General features: G+C 40.0%; 1 protein-coding gene across 1 annotated transcript in view; it reads right to left on the reverse strand.

Moving 5' to 3' along the window:
- The window catches only part of si:dkey-49n23.1 (semaphorin-3D), a 99,093-nt gene that overhangs the window by 63,483 nt on the left and 10,610 nt on the right, over positions 1-25,000 (reverse strand). Inside the window, 1 exon segment of the mRNA XM_042510822.1 lies at positions 16,804-16,914. The gene's annotated coding sequence lies outside the window, so the exon portion shown is untranslated.

The following is a 25,000-nucleotide window of genomic DNA, read 5'->3' on the forward strand; positions in this document are numbered from 1 at the left end:
GTTCCCCAAAGTGCCCGCATGTCATTTTTTTTCCACCTTCTGTAGCGGTAAGAGGTCGTTTGTCCGTTAATTCGCTACAAACTAAAAAAATCTCAGCGGCTACCAGGTGGATTCACTCTGCACAGATGATAATAATAATTCCCAGATGATGAATCCTAAAGTCTGATCGCCTGACTTTTCTTTAGCGCGACCATGAGGCTCACATTTGTGGTTTGTAATGAAATGTCTCAACGACTGCCAAATTTTCATGCCCCCTCAGGATGAATTATATCCGGTAATCCCTTCATGTCTGAATTACTTTACTTTATGACTAAATATCTGCAAAAGCAATGACATTCCCATCAGCCTCTACTGTACTCAAGCAATATTTATTTATTTTTTATGATTTATTTATGTTTTATTTATTAGACTTCCTTTAATTTGTGGTTTTGCTGCTTTTGTTGGTTTTGGTTTGTTTGTATTATTTTATATTGACATCAGGCATCCTGCATCTTATAATTACTTATCCTCTTGTTTTAATTTGAGTTTCGTCTCACTTGTGTTAAGTAGGACTCTGTGGCTTTTTGCTGTTGTATTGTCTAATTTTATTCCCGATTTCGGCTTTGCATTGTTTGTCAAAGCACTTCTTACACTCTGTTTTGAAGGTGCTATATATATCAGACCACAACCGTAATGCAACTACAGTTATTTCGTATGTTACTAACGTTCCTCTAACATGCTGCTGGTGTGCAGTTTATGTGTTGGTCTAAGATTTGGGGAGGAAGTTTGCGTCAATGCCCAGAGAACAGGTACACAGCTCGGGGGCCTGGATCCAGCCGGCACCCTGGTACCCGACCGTACCGCTGGAAAACGCCTCCAGGATCTATATATCTGTTTGAGCAGAGCAACATTCCTAATTTACTGACGGTGTGCTGGAGGTCACACAGGCAGAGATCGTACCTACAGCAGTAACATGCGGCTTATGCAACAAGCAGGAAACCTGACTTTATGAGAGCATGTGAGCAAAGCCTTTTTAACCGCAGTCACAAACATCCGAGAGGAATAGAGTCCAGCAGCACACGTCACTGCCAACATCTGGATAATATCAGCATCACTCCATTACTACTGTTCTCATTCTAATTTACTCTAACTGTCCTGTAAAAAAATACCGTCTTTATTCCTTTTCCAGAAATTTTCTTTCTTGTGAGTCAAGAAAGAGAAATAGAGCCTGAAAAATATCTGGCTATTTTATTTGATTATCAGTGGGGGGCGACTGATATTGGGTTTTCAGGTCTGATACGATATGGATTATTAATAGTTAATGAGACTGATAACTGATTTTTGGAAGTGATAATCATTTACAGTAAAAATGAAAATATTTCTGTCAATATTTAGAATTTGTAACATAACAAACTCCAACATAAAACTTTGTTTTAATGCCTTTGACAAAGACAAGTAAAGATTTAAAAAAATTAAAAAAGGTTTTAAAAAGTAAAAGTTCACCCATGCTGACAATTTCTTTGTACTTTTTATTTGATTAATTTTATCAGAGATAATTAAAATAAAATGCAGATATGGATAATCATCAAAATGCCAAATATCAGCTCTGATAATCGGCCAGGCAGATAAACTGTCAGTCTCTTATTATCATAACGATATTATGTTGATTGATTAATCGATTAATCCACGGATCATTTCAGCACTACCTGCAGTCTGTGTGTGAGTGACAAAACTTCATAGTGGCTCGTTCAAAAAGATGTAATTCACCGTTTCATTGCCTATTTGTCGGATAAATACGTTCCATACTTTTTCATTCCTCTCTCGGGAGGACGAATACACACATTCCTGCTGCACTGACAACATGTGCAAGTACTCAGGTGGATGGAAACGATGAAAGCGAGAGCGTTACGAGACGGTAAATCTCTCTTTCTCTGACGTCGCAGGAGGGAAACATTTGTTCTTTCACGCTTTGATTTCTTTGAGAAGGTTTTCCATGAGCCAGATTTCCCTGACGTGTTGTGTCGAGGTGAAAACATTCACAGATGCAGATGTTTAACAAAAACACAGATTGTAGGATTCAATTTAATATTCATGATATCAGAAAATCCTGCAGCATCTCCCTCCTCTTTTCTAAAGTTCTGGTGGTCTTTTTTTGGGGTTGTTGCTCTTCCTTTTACAACATTAATCACTGCAGCCCTGGTTTATATAAAACTAGGATCATATCTAGTGGTTGTATAAGTTACACTTACAGTTTAAGAAGAAGTTAACCTTTAACCTCTTGGATATAAGATGTTATTACTTTATCATTTTATCCTAAGAGCCATTTATGTCCAATTTTGTAAAATTTTAAATTTTTATGTATTCATGAGTTATGGCCAAAAACATGTTTTGCGAGGTCACACTGACTTTTGACCACTAAATTCTAATCGCTTCAACCTTAAATTCAAGTTAACGTTTGTGCCAAATTTGAAAAAAATCATTTAAAGTGGGTGTTTTGAGATCTAACCACTTCAACCTTAAGCCCAAATAGAGGTTTGTGCCAAATTTAAAGAAATTTCTTGAAAGCCTCCTGGAGATATCACATTCATGGGAATAATACAGACAAGGTCACAGTGACCTTGACCTTTGACCACCAAATTAGTTTAGGTGTGACGATCCTGTCTGCTTAAGATATCACATTCACGAAATCTAACCAATTTAACCCTTAATTCAAGTGGACCTCATGCAAAATTTGAAGAAATTTTCTCAGTGCACTCATGAGATTTTGCATTCTCAAGAACAATACAGAAAGAGACACAGTGACCTTGAATGTTCACCTTGTACCATCAAATTCTAACCACTTCAACCTTAAACCCAAGTGGAGGTTTGTGCCAAAGAAATTTCCTGAAGGCATTAATGAAATATTGTGTTCACAAGAATAATACAGACAAGATCACAATGTCCTTGACTTTTGACCACCAAACTCTAATCAGTTTGACCGTGAGTCCGAATGGATGTTTGTGTCAAATTTGAAGAAATTCCCTCAAGGCCTCACATTCACGAAAATGAGACGGACGCAAGTTCAAAGTGACCTTGGACCTTTGACAAACAAATTCAAATCACTTAAACCTTAAATTCCAGTAGATGCTTGTGCAAAATTTGAAGAAATTCCCTCAACGCATTCTCGACTTTTCCCTTCTCAAGAACAACACAGACAAAGTCACAGTGACCTTGAACGCTCCGCTTTGGGCACCAGATTCTTATCACTTCAACCTCAAATTTAACTGAACGTTTGTGCCAAATTTGAAGAAACTCCCTTAAGGCATTCTTGAGATATCCTGTTCTCAAGAACAATCACACTCACAGTGACCTTCAACATTCACCTTGTACCACCAAATTCTCACCATTTCAACCTTAAGTCCATGTGGAAGTTGGTGCCAAATTTGAGGAAATTCCTTCAAGGTGGTTTTGTGATATCACATTCACAAGTGGGGGGGACAGCTTGAACAGACAGCTTGAAAAATTAGCTTCATTCTTCTTGTTTCTGAGGTGTTTTGCTCTATTGTAAAAATGCTCAAACCTTCCTCTGAGGCACCTGTATGTGTGTAAATTTCACCAGAGACACGCTGCAACAAAATCGATTCAAAGCGTACCTGGAGCAGGAAATGACTTCATGTCCTCACAGGGATCAGTGAAGTCCTGCTCATGTGTTTCAGGTAAAAACTGTTTCCAAAAAGATGGACACACTTGGCTCTGTGCAGAAAAATGGAGCTAGATTAGTTCAGGGATGTCTATAAACCCACTGCTATCAGCCTTGTAAAGTCGGTACAACCTGCTCGAGTTTTACCGAATATGAAAGACTTAGTTTTAGGGTCTTTTTTTCTCTCTGAGGAGGAAATTACTGCAGCATTCTTGATTCAGAGTCAAACACATAAAAAGCTCATTTGGACTGAATTCACTGCAGCAGGAACAGTAACATATTCTGCAGCCGGTTTGTAAAGTGGGAAATGGGACCTGTGGTGGATACAGGTCGGCTGTATGTACTTATTAACTGTTGTACTATGTATGTATGTGTGCTTTAAGAGAATATGATTCATCTGAAGAAAACATTATATATTTTACACTTATTTTGAGGCAAATACTATTTTTTGTTGATGATTCAAATTCAGAGTCAGTTTATTCGATTTATCGCTTTTACAGGAATGAGACAAATGCAAGGTCAGGGTGACCCTGACCTTAGACCACCAAAATCTAATCAATGCATCCTTAAGTCCAGATTCCCTCAAGGCATTATTGAGATATTGCGATCACAAGAACGACCCGACAGACAAGCAGACAGACGACAGATCCACAGACATATGTACGGAAAACCTGAAAACATAATGCCTCCGTCCTCGACTAACACCGGCACAGAGGCATAAAAGACAACAATATCTAAGTGCCAATAACTTACTCCCACAGCTTCTAAAGCCCATTCAATATTCTAGGAATAATCACGAGGCCTTTGCTTTTTGGGGGGCACAGACACTGCATTTTATTTCCAACAATCGTGTTGAAGAAAACAGCTAAATCTGTCTCTATTTCAATGGAGTCTGGTCTAAGAGGGACTCAAAATCAGCAACAAACGATTTTTTGGCACCAGTGTTTCATTCCAGAGCCAAACACTGAAAAACATGCAAGATCAGATCAAGCATTGCATTAATATGAAAATGTGCTCGGCGGGCTACGACTCGTTTTTGTTTTGGGTTTATTCGTACGCTTTGCTGAGTCTGGTGGGGAAAGCCTGCTTTTAGTCCCCTCGCTTCCTGATGATTACAGAAATTGATCCTCGGCTTATTTCATGGCTCTGAGATGTGACTTCAGCGTCCTACTGGAAGACGTCAGACTCTCCACAGGAAAGCAAAACAACATTCTTGAATCCAGGACAAGAGTGTGAGAGATGGGGAAAGTTTTCTCCTAAGTTTTCTCCTGGAACGATTTGAACAAAATGAGACTAACAAGAAGAGTTTATAGATAAGTCAACTGGCCTAATTTCTTTCAAAAATATGTGAAGAAGGCAATGAGCGACTTAAGAAGAAAATATCAAGAAGTTAGGAAGTAATTAGTGAAAATAAGTGCAAGAAAATGACCTGAAAATTAGCAAAACCCAACCAAACAAATTTAGATTCAGATCCTTAAAACTTTATTAATCCCAAGGAGAAACAGCTTTCTGTGTACACATACAGTAACATTTAGATACATAAATAAATGAGCAATGACTACAAAATAAAAAAAATATGCCAAGCACTTCAGAGGAACAAATAAAAATATAAACAAACATGAAAGTTTCCAAAAAAGAAATGACTTGAAATAAAATGCTTGAAAAATATAATAATAATTTTTCTGTTAAATAATTTAAAATGTATAGTCATGATCATTAGAAATATAGTTAGCTTTCATTTTTTCCCCCCAGCTTTTCAAAAAAAAAATCCTAAAATTGCTATTATTTAGTTATTTATTTATTTATGCAGTTTATGGGACATTTCTTGTCGAGTTGCTCATTGCCTTTTTTTCCAATATCTGCGTAATGATTTAACACAATTTGCTCTGTGTTTCAAGGTTTAAATTCTCGTAAAAGGCTCCTGAAAGCAGCATAAATAAGGTGATACTGATCCAGAATTTAATGGGTTTAAGGATATAAATATGGGTGAACTTTACAACCCTACAACAATGATAAATGCAGAGTAAATTAAGTTTAAAGCGAGAAGAAATAGATTCATTTCATTATGAGAGGAAATTGTGAGATCCAGGAGGAACTGAGATATTTGATTTGTGTAAATATTTCCCTAAATATCTGTGTAACAGCGAGAGCAGACATGTTTCCAGTCATCATTATTGACTCCATCTGCTTTTCATTTATTGTTTTTCTGTGCAGAGCACATGTAGGCCAACAGAATTACGGATCCTTGTATATCAGTGATGCATGTGGATTTTTTTTCTTGTGTTTATGGTTGAAAATTAAATTTCAGTTCATTATAATTAGATTATTGCTGATGTTAAAACAGCTACACTTGTATTTATAAAGCTTCTGGGTTTCTTTGTGTACGATCTTTTTTCTTTTGTCTATTCTTTCAAAATATGAAGCCGAGATACACGTGCTCTGATAACTGCAGTACATAAAAACCAGTAAGGTCATTAATGAGAGCCAAAGTGGAACCAGAACTTCTGGATTCTGTTTCAAAAGAACCAAGACCACGTTAAGACCTGAGTCTGCTTCCAACTGGACTTTGGCTCTGTTCATTTGTGGTTCGACTGCCGCCAAGGTTTTCAGATATCAGGTGTTTGTTTATTTCATTTAACTTTTAGCACAGATTCATTTTCTTTTTTTCATTTAATTATTCGGCTCATGACCATAACAACATGCTATGAAGCACAAAACGTATAAAAACAACAAAACATTAAGCCATAGCGCACAGCATGGTCAAAATACAACAAATTCTGCTTTAACAACAAATACTACTTAAACAAGGGCAGGATGTTCCTCAAAAACAGCACCGAATTTACAGATAACTTTTGGTTTATCTGATTATAGTAACAGAATTAACTGAATTAATTCAAAACCTGCTAAATACTTTTACTTGAGTTTGAAAAACTCGCATCCACACGCTAATTTTCATGGGAAAGAGGGAAAGGGAGAACGGGTTTGAAAAAAAAGTGAAAGAAAACTACAATAATACTACAATAAAACTACAATAATAAATCTACAATATGGCCTCTTCGAATTGGCTGAACCCCATATGAGCGTAAAAACTTTTCCTTCTCAAACGTCTTGAGAAGGAAAAGGGCGATAAACAGCAGTTTTTTCGAAATGGACATTTTTCCATTAAGCGTACTTTGCATTCGCAGTTTCAATTTGCGCAATTCGAGTGTTAATAGAAACAGAAACAGCAGCCGGAGCAGAAACGATGTTCTGACTTCATATCAGCGTCCTGAGCCCGTTTCAGTCAATGACCCGACATCAACTTTCATTTTCGGTTCAGTCCAGTGAAATACGAAAACACTGTCCGTCTTCTTTATTCCACAAACATGAACAGAGAAAAAATGACTGAGGTGAACCAACACTAAGAACATTTTCATTTTCAGATGAAAGACTCTGCAGTCAGGCGAGAGCCGCGCCCGAGACAAGTGCACGTCTTGTTTTTCCAGAGGGACGACTCGAGCCGAGAGTCAAGACAAACAAACTGCGCTGTGGGAAATGAGCTGAACTGGACAAGGAATTCTGGGAAGAGGAAACTATCTCCTTAACCTCCCTCTCTCCCTGATCACTGCGTCTCGCTCTATCTGTCCGCGGCCTCGAGGAAATATTCTCTCGCTCTCTGGGGGTTTCTGGGAAGAGGAAAAAAGGCTGATGTCATCCACTTCCAGATGGCAGCGTTAAAGGAAGAGAAGAACAGGAGACGGGCCCCTTGATTCTTACACAACTCCCACATCCTTTAAGTTTGCCACATATTCTTCATTTTTCCACCCACATTGTCAGAGAGAAAAAAACTTTTAAAAACATACCTGCAGCCTGTTTTTGATCTTCTGGTTTGCTTGGCACGACATTCGAGGAAGATGAGACACGTTTTTGTATTTCTAGATGCAGAAATCCTTCAAAATACATCTGACACTGAATTTTATCAAGACGTCTGCCCTGATTTAAATAAAGACACGATGGTCAGTTTCTATCCAGAACAACCACTCTGTGATGCACTTTGACATAAAATGACATTTAATCTAAAAAGAACAAGATATTCAGATCAGTGTGTTGAGAACATGTCAGCATAACTCCTCTATCTCCAGACTGTCTGCACAATCAGTAAAAAACACGCTGTTCTCACCGCTTACTGATTTATTCCTGTTTTTTAGCCACGGCAATCTGTGTTTATTTGGTTCACACTAAAATATCTCAACAGCTTTTGGACTATTTATGATCAAAGATTGTAGAGACGTTCGTGGTTCCCTGAGGATGAACCATACAATAAAATACGCTACGCTACGATACTTTATCGTCCCCGTAGGGGGAATGTGTCCTGGACATAGTGCTGTAGGGATAATGCCTCCACACTTACAACAAAAACAGTAATCACAGCATGACATTAAAAACACCGCTGTCAGAAAAAAACAACTTAATACAAGTGTGCACACACAACAACTACTGCACACGCCCCGCCATAAAAACGCCCTGAGACGATATAACACACAGTTCCTCACGCAGAACTGTTTAAAAGTGAAACAGAGATCGGGACAAAAGAGACGACGATCATTCACCAAAATTTCCAGCATTGCCAGTTAACTGGCATGGATCCTGTGAGAACTGTACTAGTGTTTTTGGTTGTTTCTGCGGATCCGTGTACACGAGGATCGTTCTCACAGTGTCATCATATGAATACAGATTTTTTAAAAACGCAAAGGAAAGACTTTTTTTAGTTCTTGTCTAAACGTGGGCCAAGTCTCATTATCAAAGCGTCTCGCTGTGTCCCGGCAGACGTCACACCGTGCGAGAGGCCTGAACCTGATGGGTCTGATCTACAGGTGCAGCGGGAACATGGTTCCTTTCTTTAGTCCCTTTGTGTTTTTGTCTTTTTCCTTTTTTCACCAGCGCGAGAACGAAGCTTTTTCCTGGAAGACAGCCGGAGGGAAACTGTTGCTTATTGTTCGAGTGAGGCAACAACATAATTAGGCTGCATACAGAGACATGCTGAGACCTCTGCGCGGGAAGTGAGGGGAGTGTGTGTGTGTGTGTGTGTGTGTGTGTACTTAACATTTTTGCATTCATAGAGCATTTTTTGTGTATATTTCCTCATGTTCTATGTGTGATTTCTGCTGAATGAAAGGGTGTGTGTTAATGTGCGTGTTTGTGTGCCTACGTAAGTGTGTTTCTGCCTCTATGCATGTGTGTGTGTGTGTGTGTGTATGTAATAACTCATGTGCAGTACGGCTGATGTATGGGCTCTGTCTGCTCAGATGGATGGCTGCTTTAATGTCTCGGCCGCTGCCTCTGGGGTTTGGGGAAGGGTGGAGCATAAAGAGCCGACCAGCGGGAACTTTAGGTTTGTTATTGCCTCCACAAACTCCAGTCTGGAGGAGTTTTTTCTGTGTGTGTGTGTGTGTGTGTGTGTGTGTGTGTGTGTGTGTTTAAAACAACCTTGAGGCAACCTGCTGCTACCCATTTAAAATACTAGCATCAGTTTCATCCATGAGTCTAAAAAGGGGGGATCTCGCGCTGGTAACTGGCAACCTTTCCCAATTTTTAAAGTGGCTCGTTAAAAAAAAAAAAACAACAACAACAAACAAACAAACAAAAAACATTAAATTAATTAATGTATGAGACGATTACAAATGGGACCAAACTAAATTTTGGCAAAACCTGTTGTAATTATAATAACAGGTCAAAAGTGGGCCGTATGTTTATTAGCAGCTGCACGTTCAGTGAGCTGCGTTAGCCACCAGGTGTTTACTGTACGTGTTTACTGTAGCTTTGTTTGGGTTATATTATTAAATGCAGCTGTATCGCAGCTCAGCATGTTGGTTTTCTGCACGTGGGTTTTATTACTGATAATTAGAAATGGGTTTCATAGCATTTTATCAAGTTCAAGTCCACATTTTGCCTGATATCAGACAGAATTACCAACAAGTCCACGACCTCAGACAGGAAACTGCTGACTGCTGACACGCGGCCACGTTTAGAAGAGAACGGCCCGAACAAAAATGGAGAAGTCTTTCCTTAGCGTTTTAAAAAAATCTGTGTTCATATAATAACACTGTGAGAACAATCTTCGTGTACATGGATCCGTAAACACAACCAAAAACGCTGTAGCATGCACGCCAGGCCGAGAGTTGGCGGTGTAACTTTGCAGCATCATAGAAGAACACCATGCGTCTGCATATAAAGGCGTTCTTCTACAGACAGAAAAAAGACGTCTTTGCTGATCACAGTCGTGGTGCAAAATTTTAACTCAATCAAACAAAATCTGTAAGACGAGTTTTTAAACGTATGACCCATGGAAACGGCCAAAGTGCACCAAAATTGCACATTAAACTCCAAATGGTGAACTTCCTATAAGGGTATAGTTCCAAATCACCCAACAGCTCACAAAACGTCTGAACGTATTATTATATTTCTCACCCTGAAGCTGCACAAAGGGATCACTATGACTGATTCTTGACACGCGGTGGAATGCCCCTTTATTATTATCGGCCATAACCCGAACGACTGCGAGTAAGTCACAGCTGACATATTGCAAAAACACAGAAGTCCATATGTTGGCCTGAGCAGTCGATAAGTCTCACCGCTGAAGCTCATAACGGCCTGAAATTCCGTTCAGTCTGAGGGGACCTTTAAAGGCCGGTATGCAGGTTAAAAAAAAGGACAATTTTAATTTACAAGCGAGTGCAGCGAGAAAAAGGTGCGTTCGTAAGATTTAGAGCCAAGAAATGAAATATTAACTTTGTGAGCGGTGCGATAATGTGAGCTTTAACGGGCGATAAAACCCTTTAGCTTCCTGCTCAGCCGTTTGGCACATTTTGAGTCACTATCTTAATAAAAAATGTGTTGCACTTAACCCTTTGAAACCTGGATCATCTGTTTTCATGTGCTGCGTTCAGACACCTTTCACAAGCATTTAAACCTTCAAAATGTGAGCAAATTGGTTTGATTTCCCTCAAAAACATGGGAATAGAGGCAAAAAACAGTTTGGCAAAAATTTGTAAGAAGGTGACAAGAAAATGACCTTAAAAATAGCTGAGAGAGAGAGAATACTGTACAGAAAAAAGAGGAAAATAAAAAATATTTTCAGAATTATTAAAATTATATGAATACAATTGTGTTACACAAAAATATATATTAACATGTATCAATATTATCATATTTTAAAACTTTTTAAGACTTTTTGGTATTTGTTTAGTGTTTTTTTTTTACTTGTCCTTTTTGTGCAAATTTTCCGGTAATTTTCTTGTAGCTTAACTTTTAATCAGTTTTTTTTGCTAATTCTTGGGTCATTTCATAAGTTGCTTATTGCCTTCTTTCCATTTTGTTTTTAAGTATTATACATTCATATTATTTTCTCCTTTCACTGAGTTTTTTTTTAACCAGCATTGGTCCTAATCATAAATGTCAAATATTATTGAATTTTTAAAATTTTTTAACCCTTCATTTCCTAACATTTTTTTGATAATCACAGTCCAAGACATGTCAATGATAAGCAGCAACATTTTTTGTGTCACACTCATACAACTCTGCATCAAAATGCACTTTCCAAAATCACGCTATAAAAAATATTACACATCAATATGATTTTCTACTTTTCTTGTTATTTTTTAACTAATATCAGCCCTAATCACAAATATCAAATATTCATTCATTTCCTGAATTTAAACCCTTTCAATGCCAGGTTTTGGTCATGATGCCACCATGTTTTTAGATGAAAAACACACAAAAATGAATTATCTTCAATATACTAAATGCAAAGTAGATTATTTAGCTGCTGACAGTCTGGGATATGTCAGTGTGTGAGTGTAGCTGCTGACAGTCTGGGATATGTCAGTGTGTGAGTGTAGCTGCTGACAGTCTGGGATATGTCAGTGTGTGAGTGTAGCTGCTGACAGTCTGGGATATGTCAGTGATCAGCAGCTACATTGACTGTGACAGGTCACCTAGTGGAAATAGCATGTATTTCCTCCATATGCCAAATATGGTCAAAATGACCTCATCAGGTGGAAAATAGTCAAAATGACAAATTCAGAGTCAAAAGCCCAGAATGACACCCAGAAATAATACAAGTCCTGTTTTTCTGCTCTGATGGCTGTGGGATCAAAAATGTCAGTTTGAATGGGTTTCAATGGAGCATTTTTGGACCTGAACAGTCTGAAGTTAACTATTTAGTTTCCACAGTGTATTTTAGACTTATTGTGGTCTTATCAGTGGAAATTCACTGATTACACTCAAATACACAATCTGGACTACATTTAGGACACATGCATGAACACACACACATTTATCAAAAAATGAAGAATGAAAAGCACATAAAAATCCCTAAGGGTTCAACTGAACTCAATAAGTGAAACTCCTGACCTGCTGGTGGCGCTATATTGAAAGTCCGATATTTTGCCTCCATCCAACAGATATTTCAGTCTGGACTAAACTGATTGAGCTTCAAGACACACTGCTGTGTATAAAAACCTGTGGCTAAAAAAGCAGACAGATTTTTAACACAGTAACCAGCCAGAAGCTGCAGAGTGGAAAAAGAAAAGTTCTGAATTTGCACACGTACCTTCACACACACTCAGCCATCGGCTGAACACACACACACAGACACACACACACACACACACACACACACACACACACACAGCAGCTTTCAGATTGACACACAGTGAGTGAGACAGAAAGTAGTCCCCCCTCATTAGGCGTCTTAGCGAGCGGTGAAAGGAGCGTCTATTCACTGGATCTGGTGGGAACACTGGGACCAGTCGAGCAAAAAAACAACCAACCAGCCAGGGAGGCAGCCACACACAGGCAGACCCTCCCAGCTCCTGACACACACACACGCACACACGCACGCACGCACACACACACACACACACACACACACACACACACAGGAGTGAAGCTTAAATTTCAACACTTCTGCACCTCCGTCTCCATCCTCATCTTCATCCCCCTCCTCTGTCTCTCTCGCTGTGTTTTGTAAAGAGACGAGTCGTTTCAAAGCAAAGCGTCCGTAAATCCTCCCGACAGCTGTCACTCCGCCCGCGGAGCGGCAGAGACCCCCATCAGCGAGCTCGCAGCTTCACACTGAGACAACGACACGCAGAAAACCAGCAGCTCTGCATGACAGCTGCTGTGTTACAGTGTGGAGCCCCTTTGATTTAAGCCCGAAGCATCTTTGTATAATTCAGCTTTAAAGAAACGGACATGGCATCACCGTCACGCACAGAAGCAGTATGATTTGCTCAGTTTTAAAAATTTTCTAAAATTCTCAACCTTTAAACTGTTAAATGCCTTCAAAATTTAGCACCAGATATTTGATGCAAAATACAGCAACAGCAAAATCACACGCTGTCAGTCAGCCTTTTCCATAAAATCCTCTGAAATGTGCAACACATTGGGAACATTTTGAAGTATTTTATAATGTCTTGTAGTTGAGTGTTGTAACTGTATGTAACTTCGATATTTGTGTCTTTTTTATGTAACTGTATGTTGTAATTCTACGTAATCTTGATGTAAATATTTACCTTTTTCTATTCTTTTTACAGTAACTGTTATTGTATGTATGGCTGCAGTGGCTGGTTTGTACTAACATCTTTGGCTAAATTTGCTAAATGTGTTGTATATTGCAGCCATTTTATCCAGTTTAAACCACAAAATTCTTAAGTTGCACAGGAGGGATCTGGATAAAACTGCTTTATGAATAAAGTATGAATGAAAAAAATCAAACTGTCAAGAAAACAGGCAGTTATGACGGAATAATGTAGAAAAAGACGTGGTGTAATCAGAGGTGATACAGAGTGACGAGTCAGCAGATTTCAGTCATTTATCAGTCGAATATAAAGTCAAATAAAAACTTCACATGCAGATTAAACTGCCAGAGAGGCGGACAGAGCAGAGAAGAGAGACACTCCAGAGACACCCCTGTCCTACATGGCAGTGTGAGAGCCGTGTGTGTGTGTGTGTGTGTGTGTGTGTGTGTGTGTGTGTGTGAGATCACATGTTGTGTATCTTTGCTCTGAATCTCTGCAGTCACGATAAGATATCAGAGGAGGAGAGATAATCTACTCCCACTGCCTCCATACCTCCCATCGCTCTGACACTGATCCCAGCCATTACAGCCTGCACTCCCACACACACACACACACACACACACACACACACACACACTCCCCCACACACACACACACACACACAACACACACACACACACACACACACACACACACACACACACACACAGACAAAATAGTTTTAAAGGAAACAAAACAGCCCAATTGTTTTTTTAAAAATCGCCAGAAATTTAAAAAAATTACCTACATTTTTGCAAGACAACACGGGTGACGCCCACTGAACGGAAAATTACTGAACGGGAGGAGGAGGAGGAGGAGGAGGAGGAGGAGGCAGAAGTGAGCAGTAAAGCAAAGCTGTGAGACAGTTTACAGTCCGTATTGTCTGTATGTATTTATTTCATATTCAGATTCTACCAAAACATCTCACTAAGTTTTAGCACATCAGATCTTATAAACTGCTGCACAGCCCACACGGTGAGCTTTTGGCCTCTTATGTAACGTCAGAAATCAGGTAATTTAGATAATCAGTAACATCTCTGAATCGATGCCAGTTTGTTCACATTCACATCACAGTGAGTTTAAGAATATTTTTTTGAGAGCAAAAGGGCCATGTACACACGGGAGGAAAATACAGGATATGAATAATGATCAGGGATACATGTATAATATTGCAAATATAATGCTGACTATTTATTTTAAAAAGGAAGAGAAAAAAAGAAAAAAATAGTTAAAATAAAATAAAATGATGCTTAAAAAAATAAGAAAAAAAAGAAAAATTAAGAAATTTTAAAAATGTTAAAATAATGAAATAAAAAACAGGAAAAAGCTAATTTTATATTTAAAAAAAAAAGGAAAAAAGTAACTAAATATAATTAACCTAAACCTAACTATACATAATGTCCTCTGCCAGCAGCTGAACAACGGTCTGATGTGCAGGAAGTTTAAACCTTAAAAGTCCGTGTGAACTGTGCTGCTCCTTTACAGAAGCGTTAACACACACATGCAAACACACACACTGTCGAAATCCAAATACACACACAGACGCACACCACAGTGACACAAACAGACACAGATTTATTATCTGAGTGACGGGAGGAAACAATGCAGCTGAAATCAGCCTCATGAAATCAGAGTCTGCAGCTCTAAACGGGGACGATGTTCGAGCAGCAGCTGACGGGACAAACGCTCTCCTAACGGCTGTAATAAAATAAAAAAGCCGCCGGTCTCTTTCGACACTCAAGTGGGAAAAAGTGTCACAAACTCGGCAGCCTTTGTGTGGTTTAAGTGCCTGACATTAAACTTTAGCGGGCGGGTCGGATTGTGTCTTTTGATTTGAGGAGCAGGAAGCAAATAAAGTTTCTCTGGGAAACACAAAGTATTCTGTGTCTCTTTGAAAAGACAAGCTCAAGATGTGAAGGACAGAACTTGTCTGTGTTTCATGTGGAGACAGACACACACACACACACACACACACACACACACACACACCCACACACAGATGTGGATCAAAGACACACCAAATTGTACAAACAGACATAAAAAAATAAAAACATGGGTTAGTTTGGGATTTAAATTTAGGGTTTAATTGGGAATATGTTTGTTTTTTTGTTATTTAGGAGGACAGAAACAGAAGCTTTGATGACCGTCTCCATCATCATTAGAGATGTTCACTGACAGGAGGAAGCTGGTTTCTGACACGTCGGCGAGGGTCGTGAAGTGAAACTAACTCCTGAGCTCGAGCCTCGGGTCGATATTCATCACCTCTCTAACAATAGAGACAGTAACAGAGGAGTCAAACCTTCACATCAAAGCTGCAGCGATGATCGAGGACTCGGTTCAAAGACGCGTCTCCGCCCCCGAAAGAGAAATCCGTCCTCAGAGAGGATCTTATAAACAGCATCATCAGTGTATCCAGCGTCAAAGTCCAGGAACTCACTTCCTCCGTGTTGAAGAGGGTTCATCACCTCTTCAACACGCAGATTATTCTGAAGATGAAACAGATGTGCGTCTCACTAACAATGCACGATGTTACGCCTCACCTTCAACCGAAAAAGCTCAACTTTACTTTAAGTGCCACTGAAATATTCCAGAAGACATTATGGAGATATTCCACTTCAGACCAAAGAGACGAGCTGAAACTAGGGCTGCAGCAACCGATCGATTAGGGCGATAATAATCAATGATTAAATGTGTTGCAATTATCGATTTGTTGTGTTGCACGATTATTACGTCACTCCCTGTGTCGCGGGTCTGTTTACGTCACATGCAGACGGGAGAAGTCGGTGTTTTGAAGAGGCACAGCGGAGGCAGAGAAACATTTTGTACGAAAACCTTAAAAGTTTGGGAGCACTTCAAGGAAGCTGCAAAATATGCAAAAATGGCACGGCACGGCACGGCACGGCACGGCACGGCACGGCACGGCAGCAATGATGCAGCATCTAAAACAAAGCAAAAGTGAGGAGGAGGAGAGCTAAAATAGAAGAATAGAAAAATAGATTCAACTATTCTTTTACAGACTGATGAAAAGAGAATTAAAGAGAAGCAAATCTATCGCTGCGATTAACAGAAACAGCCAGAATCCAGACACCGAGGATTTTCAGTTCCCATTTTTTATATTAACTGTACTTAAGTATCAAAAGTCATTTTCTGGCAATAAATGTACTCAAGTATCAAAGGTACAAGTAAATTATACATATACTCACATGTGTCATTGTATACTGTGACCTGACTTATTATCAGCTGATTATCTGATTTGATGTTTAGCATTTTTCTGATGATCAGTTTTGCTTTGTTTTTAAATCAAACAGCTGATTAAATATATACATTTTAAAACGTGTGCACCACAAGGCTTTGATTAATTAATTTTATCTCCAATCATTAAAATAAAATGCTGATCCAATTATCGGCCCCAACGATCAGCCAGGCCCATAATCCGTGGAGCCCTCGTTAGCATCACTCTGGGTTTCAGTCCGCAGGTTTCGCAGTGTGACTTTTTGTGTGTGCGTGGTGTTGGATGTCAGCTGCAGCTGTGCAGTTCAGACTTACCGGGCTGACGTTGAAGGGACTGTTCGCCGGGAGGATAACGGCTCCGGAGACGGCTGTTTCAGAAAGTCTGCTGATCCGGAGGGAAGACGGGACGCTTCGAGATCAGACAGCCTGCAGAAACAGGATCAAATGAGGTGTCGTTTGAGTGGAAATGTTCAGTGCTGCTTGTTATCGGAAAGGTTTTGAATTTCGATATTCAGCCTTAGATGTATGCATGTCCAAATAACGCTATTACACACATCATCATCTTCACCCCTTCACCCCCATCAGCTACCGTAGGCACGCTTACATGGAGCCAAATAATCTGATTAGAAAAGGTTTAAAAGCCCAAAAAGATTCAACACGATCCATATAAACACCTCAATCGGCTCAAAAACGCCAAAACTGATTCACGTTTCAGTTGGTTGTTTAAACCTTTTCAGAAACTGATCAAAAGAAAATTTTGTATCATGAAACGATGAAGCTGATTCATCTCTGGCTTCGTTGTTTCTAAGCACGATCTGTCCTCACGTAAAGGGGACGTGATGACGAACGTTTCTCAGCTTCCAGAAAAAGACGACTTTTAAGGGGACGACAGCCGAGATTTTGTTTTAAATCAATCAAAACGACAGCAAATACAGCGCTGAACAGATGATAAATACACATTCGAGCCCCGTCAGGTTACTATATTCAGGATTTTTTGCACATGTCAAACAGTAGATCGCATTAGAGGACGTCCCATGTAAACCGGTGACCCGAAATCTCCAATCAGTTTAAGAAAAAGTGTGTAAACGCAGCTAATGTCAGATAAAATCTTAATCTGTGGGAAACACTGTCAGGTATGTGTTTCATAATATATAGGGTAACTTTGTTCACCTGAATGGGACACTCGCTCACAAACACACACAGACAACATGTATTTTATGTATTTTATAGTATTAACGGTGTGGAGAGCTGAGCGCTCATGCATGGCTGCAATGTTTAAACACATGGTGGAAATTAAGAATGAAATCCAACTTATGGCAAATATTTCCTCTTTTTCCTCGTGGGGGATGATCAAATTCAGACGCGCGGCAGCACACCAAACCTACACTCTCTGAGAGCACTGATAAAATACCACCAGGGTTTCATGCAGCACACACACACTGTAAATTATCTGAGAGGAAATCTGTCGTCACCGTACGCTCAGACCTCCTGGAAGAAATAATGAGCTTCATTAAATATTAACTTCAAGATATAAAAGTGACAAATATTCAGATCAGCTGCTGACTGTGAACTCAAACGTCACAGCCTCAAAGTTCCTGCAGCAGATCAGAAGTTACATTTCTCCTCTTCACCCCACCAAAATTTGGAGATTTGTCTTTTTTATTTATTTTCTGTCCTGACTTTAGAGGTGAGACTCATTTAGACTCCTACGTCGACTATCCCCGACTACAGATCTCTACTGATAAACCCTTTAATTTACACACGCAAATACAAGACGTACATCAATCACCACTGAAAAAAACTGTCTTTTTAAAACGTATTCCTATTTTACATCAGCAACAGAAGGAAAAAAACTACAAAAAAAACAAGCAAACAAACAAAAACAAACCTAAAGACTTCCATACGGTTATTCGGGTTTTTGTTTTCAAAGAGAGAAACCACCTCAGCTACAGAGTCTGCCCGCAATTAACCGAAGCCTTTCCAGATAACTCCGCTTAGTCTTAACTAAACCCAGAGGTGCCGTGAGTGTGTGTGTGTGTGTGTGTGTGTGTGTGTGTGTGTGTGTGTGAGATGCAGAGATTACAATAAATTAAAGGGTGTTGTAGTTTACCATAACGTGTGTATTTGTAGTATATGGTAAAATACTAGTTTCTGTGTGTACGTGTGGGACAAACAGGAGACGTGGAGATTTAGTTTGATTACATTTTGTCTTCATCTATCCGTCATCAGGGGACGCTGATGTGTGTTTGACTGCGATGTGAGTTTTACGATGAATTTGCCCCCAAAAAATGCGTGTAAAACACCACTTTCTTACACACACAAAAACACACAAGTAGAGTTACCGTGAAGAAGAAAACTGAAGCCGCACAGAGACACGCAATACAGAGCGCCCACCCACACTGTCAAGGTCTGTGTGTGTGTGTGTGTGTGTACTTCTTAACAGGTTTGGTTTAAGAAAAATAAATTGCATTTGGGAGTTTCAGTTAACTTCGACACTCAGGCTGCAGTGAGAGAGACGCTCACTGCAGCCTGCTCTTTTTTGTTCTGGAAATGTCAGCGTGCAGCTTCGTTTTGGGACAACAACCCCGTCCACATGTAAGAGTACTGTCTGCAGTCGAGTACTTGATGGATCTAGGGTCTCAGTACATGTTTATAGTGTTACTTTTGGTTCTAAAAGGTTTTATATGGAAAGTTTTGGGTGGAAATGCAGCTTAATTCTGTGGGAAACACTGAAAGGCACGTGTTTAATACAAAATACCCTAACGCTGTGGCTCTAGATCTAGTCAGAGAACTTATACACATACACTGAAAGAAAAAAAAATATACATACACACATATATTTTTTTTTTTTAATACAAAAACACACACACACACACCCTCCAGCCTCCTGTTCAGCTTCAGCAGTGAGCAGAAGAAACAATAGCCTCCAAAATAAAGTCCTTTATGTCAACAACATTGTCCTGCTGTAATTCAAATAAACTTTTTCCCTGAGGGCATGAATAAGAACAAAGCCTTTCATTTTCCTGTGTGTGCGTTAAGATGTACAGTGTGTTTATGTTGTGTGTGTGTGTGTGTGCGTGTGTGTGTGTGCGTGTGCGTGTGCACTGATTCTTGCCTCTGTGTGTGTGTCCCAGCCTGTTATTTTCATACTGGTGTAGACCAAACAGAGCCCAGCGGGGAGCAGACAGTGATGTATAATGTGTGCAGAAGAATCAAGGACACGACTACAATATTTAGCTGCGTTTGGAAACTGTAAAATAAGCAAAATGTGTGCAATATGAATGCGGCACGGTGTGTGTGTGTGTGTGTGTGTGTGTGTGTGTGTGTGTGTGCTATGTATGGCCGTGCTGGTTCGTGAGACTGTGTGCCAACTGTCGGAGCTCTCCTCTGCTCGTGTCGCGCATTGGAAGCCAAACACGCAGTAAAGTAGAGAAAAACATCACAGGGCATTTTCCAGCCTGCTGATTTGATATTTAGGAACATTTTTGGGGAGTTTTAGCATCTCATCTGGGCATATGTATTGAACACATCTGTGCCACAGCTGGAAACTGTGACTGTGGGACTGTGGAGAGAAAATTAGCTTGGGTTTCTGTCTAAAACAGAAATGGATAAAAGTTAGCAAGAAATTAATAAGACATCACAAGAAAATTGCTGGAAAAAAAGGCGTTAAAAAATTATTTTCTTTTTTTTCTCCTTACTTTTAGCATAAGCACATATTTTAATTATGTTTCAAAATTATGATATTTTAATCACTTTTTTCCAAGTTTTGTTTGCTTTGTTCATTTATTTATACTAATTTTCAAGAATTTTTCTTGTACTTTTTACTATTTTCTTGCTACTTTTGGGTCATTTCTTCTTTTGTTGCCTATTGCCTTCTTACCATGTTTCTGAAATATCAAGCCAGTTTGCTCAGGTTTCAAAGGGTTACTACTGCATTTTTTTGTAATTATGTGTATGTCAGATTTGGATGTGCGCACGTGTGTGTGCGGTGTGTGTTGGGGCCGCTTGGCGCCGGCTCCGAGGCTCGCTCAGATGGTTTCGGAGGGGAAGGAAGCGTTTGGGTTGGCAGAAATACTTGATTGTTGCCTCGTCCTGATAAGAGGTTATTAATTAGCGGGCCAGACAAACACAATAATACAATAGAGTCTGATAGTGCTGCTGTTGGGGGGGGGGGGGGGTGTGCCCCACACACACACACACACACACACACACACACGCTCTCTGGATGGCTTCTGTGTGCATCTTTTGTTCTTTTTTAAAACAATGAGGGCAAATAAAACGTGATTTTTAAAATTAGACTAAGGCTGCCAGTATTTCATTTCCACATTTAAAAAAGATCATCTACCACTCGACCAAACGTCGTGACTTTCCCATGCCTGAATGAGCAAACTGATTTTAAACTCTTTGAAACTTATTTTTGCATCTTTTTCCTTTTTTTCAATTAATTTACTACATAAGACGTCATGTGACAACACAACAAGGAAATATTAATCTGTGCAGGATCATGACGCCCTGACGAACGTTTATTTCTACCTTTCGATTGTCTCCTTTTCTCTCTGTGACAACAGTGTCCGTGACCGCTTCAAAAGACCACTTTGTTTCCTTTTGGCTGTTTTTTCAAGCCTTTAACTCATCACAGAGCACCTTGTTTTACCGCAATTAACCTGAGCGCACCAGTCTCCATTTTTACCATCATCAACCATTTTTTAAGTAAGAAAGTTCAAAATCAGAAAAAAAATAGCATTTCACTTTCCCTGAGTGTAGGGATTGGGATCATTTCTTTTTACTGATACTGATACCATTATTGGGATTCCTTAATGATCTGAGTCTTTTCTATTATTTGGAGGAAAGACGAGGCAACATTTTTTTTAATTTTCAATATTTTAATTTTACTATTAACTTTGAAAATCTTGGCATCAGTAGTTTAAATGATGTATTAAAAGATGATTAGCGTTCATAACGGGACGTTAAACAGGTTGTAATTCCATCTTTTCTATCCATTTTATATTGCTGCGAAAACAAATATCTCACCCAAACAACTGTATCATTCAAGTTAACCCCTCACCAAAAACTGAATTTTAATGAATGAATTCATTTATTCTTGAGACATTTTTGAATGAGGAATGGATTTCTAAAGACTGGAGGGAGAGAAAAAGATGCAGCAAAGTTGAGAAAGTATTCACAAAGACACTGATGAAATCCCAAAGTAAAAGCACGGCGACAGATAACAAATGTAAAGTGGATTAATATCTCAGAGAATGAGTAATAGCGGCGGGCGGTTATCAGTCTGTTTAATTTGGCAGCACCAAGCCTCCTTTCTAAACACTGATAGGCTGCATACGAACTGAACCGCATTAAAATCACCAGGCTTTAACATACATTCATCCCCAACTGTTATCGCGCTCATAACATCAGATCCTTATTTCACTCAGTCGCTAACATTTCTCAGCTTGACGGGTGTTAAGTTACTTCCGTGCATTAGGAGACGTATAGTCACCTAAAACTTTCATCAACGGAAACGACATCAAACTGACTTTTAAGTCCTCCACCTGTGATCGCCTGTGCTGGTTGAAATCAAACATTTTGATTAATATATGTGGACATTATTGGACTCGGGTCTGGCCGTGGGACAACGGGACTGTCCAATAAAATGTCAACAGACTATTAACGCAAATGAACTCATGTCTAGACTACAAAGTGTTGATATCAGTGAATTTCAGCTTTGATAAACCTAAAGAGACGCAGGCGGGGAAGATTTAGGACAAACTGGAGGATAAATGTTAGAAAGAGCGTGAGGTTCAACAACAAAAAGACGGATTTAATGTGTTTTTGTGTCTTTCTAAGCCAATTCATAATTATGTCAGTCGAATCAGATCTGGCTGTTCAATATGAATATGTGTGGTAAAGCTAACTGCGCTGATGATGAATCGGAAATGTGCAACAACATTTTTTTGCAGACACTAGATATCAAACAAAAGCCAGAGACTGTATGCTGAGCTGCTGTGAGCCGTAAATTCAGGGGCAGGAGATAAAATTATTTCGGAGCCTTACGGGGCAAAGTGTCTCCTTCTGCGGGCAGCTACCTCTGCATACGCAGCTGCCTGCACCAAAGATCAGCGTGGAGGTGAAGAGCGCTTACTCTACAGGGAAAAAAAGTCCCCAGAGTGCTGCACACTGACATTACTAGCTACAGGTTACAACAAGGCTAAAAACATGACTCGAGTAAAGTTTTTCAAAACAACTTGGCACGATGGGGCTTCAGGACACTTGAATTACTTCGGACATGCAGTACGGAAACATTTTGTGGTTTAATTTTGTATTTTTTTTTTTACCGTTTGAATCCTGGTCACCATTTGCTTCAATTGTTTTGGAGAGGAATGCAACGCCTTTTCCCCGTGAACCTCCAGCAGCGTTTTGTGGACAATAAAACTTCACCTGACTTTCCATCAGCATGACAGTTTCTTCAGTAATTTTCAATTACTGCAGCCTACAGACTCATTTGCAGACTTCATATCTGATTTATTTCCACATATAAAGGAGTCCTGAAAGCGAACTGAGAATATCCGATTTCATGTGCTTTTTTTCCTGCTTACACGTCCATGATAAATATCTGATCATTTTAACCATGTGGTGTAAATCCAGCCGAAGAGATGCCAGACTCCAGTGATAAAAACATTAATTTGACCCCGCAGAACACGTAGTTGTTGGCCTACTGCTGCCTCCATCAGTTAGTATGTAAGGTAAAGTGCAAATAAATGATCTAAATTTTGCATGCACTTAATATAATAGCGATTTTTTTTTTTTAAATGTGGCTCAAACATGTTTCACTGCAACCTCTGTTCACTGTGGTACATTGCTTCGCTTCAGTGCGGCTAGATTTGGTTTATCACAGCCAGGCGACATGAAATAAGTAGAGCAGAAACGTCCGATAGGACGCACCTCCGTGTTTGAACGTCACGGCTGAAAATGACAACAGAAATGAAAAAGTTTGCCAACTTAACATTTCTCCGCATCTTAAAATCAGTTGCCAGCTGTCCACCCAGAAGTGACTGTCGTTGTTAGCATCGTCACGGTGATTTGGTCAGTAGATAAATTTCTTAGCCGACAACACTTTTCTCATGGTGAACGTCTCGGGGTTAATCTCTTCCATTGTTGTCATGCAGGGGCCTCCAGCAGAAGAAGCCCGCTGACCCACACAGGGGCCCGACCTTCAGCTGAGGGCCGATCATCCTCTGCAGTGACCCCGCTGTCTCACAGGCAGCTGATATATTAACCCCGAGCTGCTCAGCTGTCATGTCCTCTGGGACGCAGACGCTGATGTCAGCCTGACTGGGTGGTCTGCTCTCTGCCCGTCCGTCCGTCCGTCCGTCCGTCCGTCCGTAAAAATGCTTTTAATAATAATATCTGAATTAATCTGCAGCAAAAATAACATTTTATTTGCTCGCTGTCTCTTATTCTGCTCTGCTTCATTTTGACAGTTAATTTATTATCACGCCAGCTTGGAACAACGTTAACCCTTTGAAACCCCAAAAAAATGACCTGATTTATTAAAAAAAACAAAACAAAACATGGGAATAAGGCAATGAGCAACAACAACAAAAAACGACCCAAAAATTAGCAAGAACAAGAAAAATACCTTAAAAATGTTTAGGTCATTTTTACTGTCATTTCTCATTGTTTTCTTCACTTAAAAAAAAAAATTCAACCAATCTGTTTAGGTTTCAAAGGGTTAAGTACAAAAACTGTACGATGCAGACGAACGCAACATTATACATATTCGGTAGAAATGTTTTCTGTCTTTTTTTTTTCTCAGGTTTCTTTCACACACATAAACACACACTCAGGAAACAGCAGAGGAGGAAGGAAAAACACCAAAACACACACACACACACACACACACACACACACACACACACACACACACACACACACACACACACACACACACACAGAGCATCCTAACGACCATGGACCACAATAGGGCCACTTCACGCGCGCACACACACACACACACGCGCACACACACACACACCCACACACACACCCTCACACACACACACGCCCACACACACGCGCACACACACACACACACGCGCACACACACACACACACACACACACACGCGCACACNGGCCCTGTGTGTGTGTGTGTGTGTGTGTGTGTGTGTGTGTGTGTGTGTGTGTGTGTGTGTGTGTGTGTGTGTGTGTGTGCGCACGTGTGTGTGTGCGCGTGTGTGTGTGCGCGTGTGTGTGTGCGCGTGTGTGTGTGTGTGTGTGTGTGTGTGCGCGTGTGTGTGTGTGTGTGCGCGCGTGAAGTGGCCCTATTGTGGTCCATGGTCGTTAGGATGCTGTGTGTGTGTGTGTGTGTGTGTGTGTGTGTGTGTGTGTGTGTGTGTGTGTGTGTGTGTGTGTGTGTGTGTGTGTGTGTGTGTGTGTGTGTGTGTGTGCGCGTGTGTGTGTGTGCGCGTGTGTGTGTGCGCGTGTGTGTGTGTGCGCGTGTGTGTGTGTGTGTG

Source organism: Plectropomus leopardus, chromosome 2, assembly GCF_008729295.1.
Source record: "Plectropomus leopardus isolate mb chromosome 2, YSFRI_Pleo_2.0, whole genome shotgun sequence".
NCBI lineage: Eukaryota > Metazoa > Chordata > Actinopteri > Perciformes > Serranidae > Plectropomus > Plectropomus leopardus.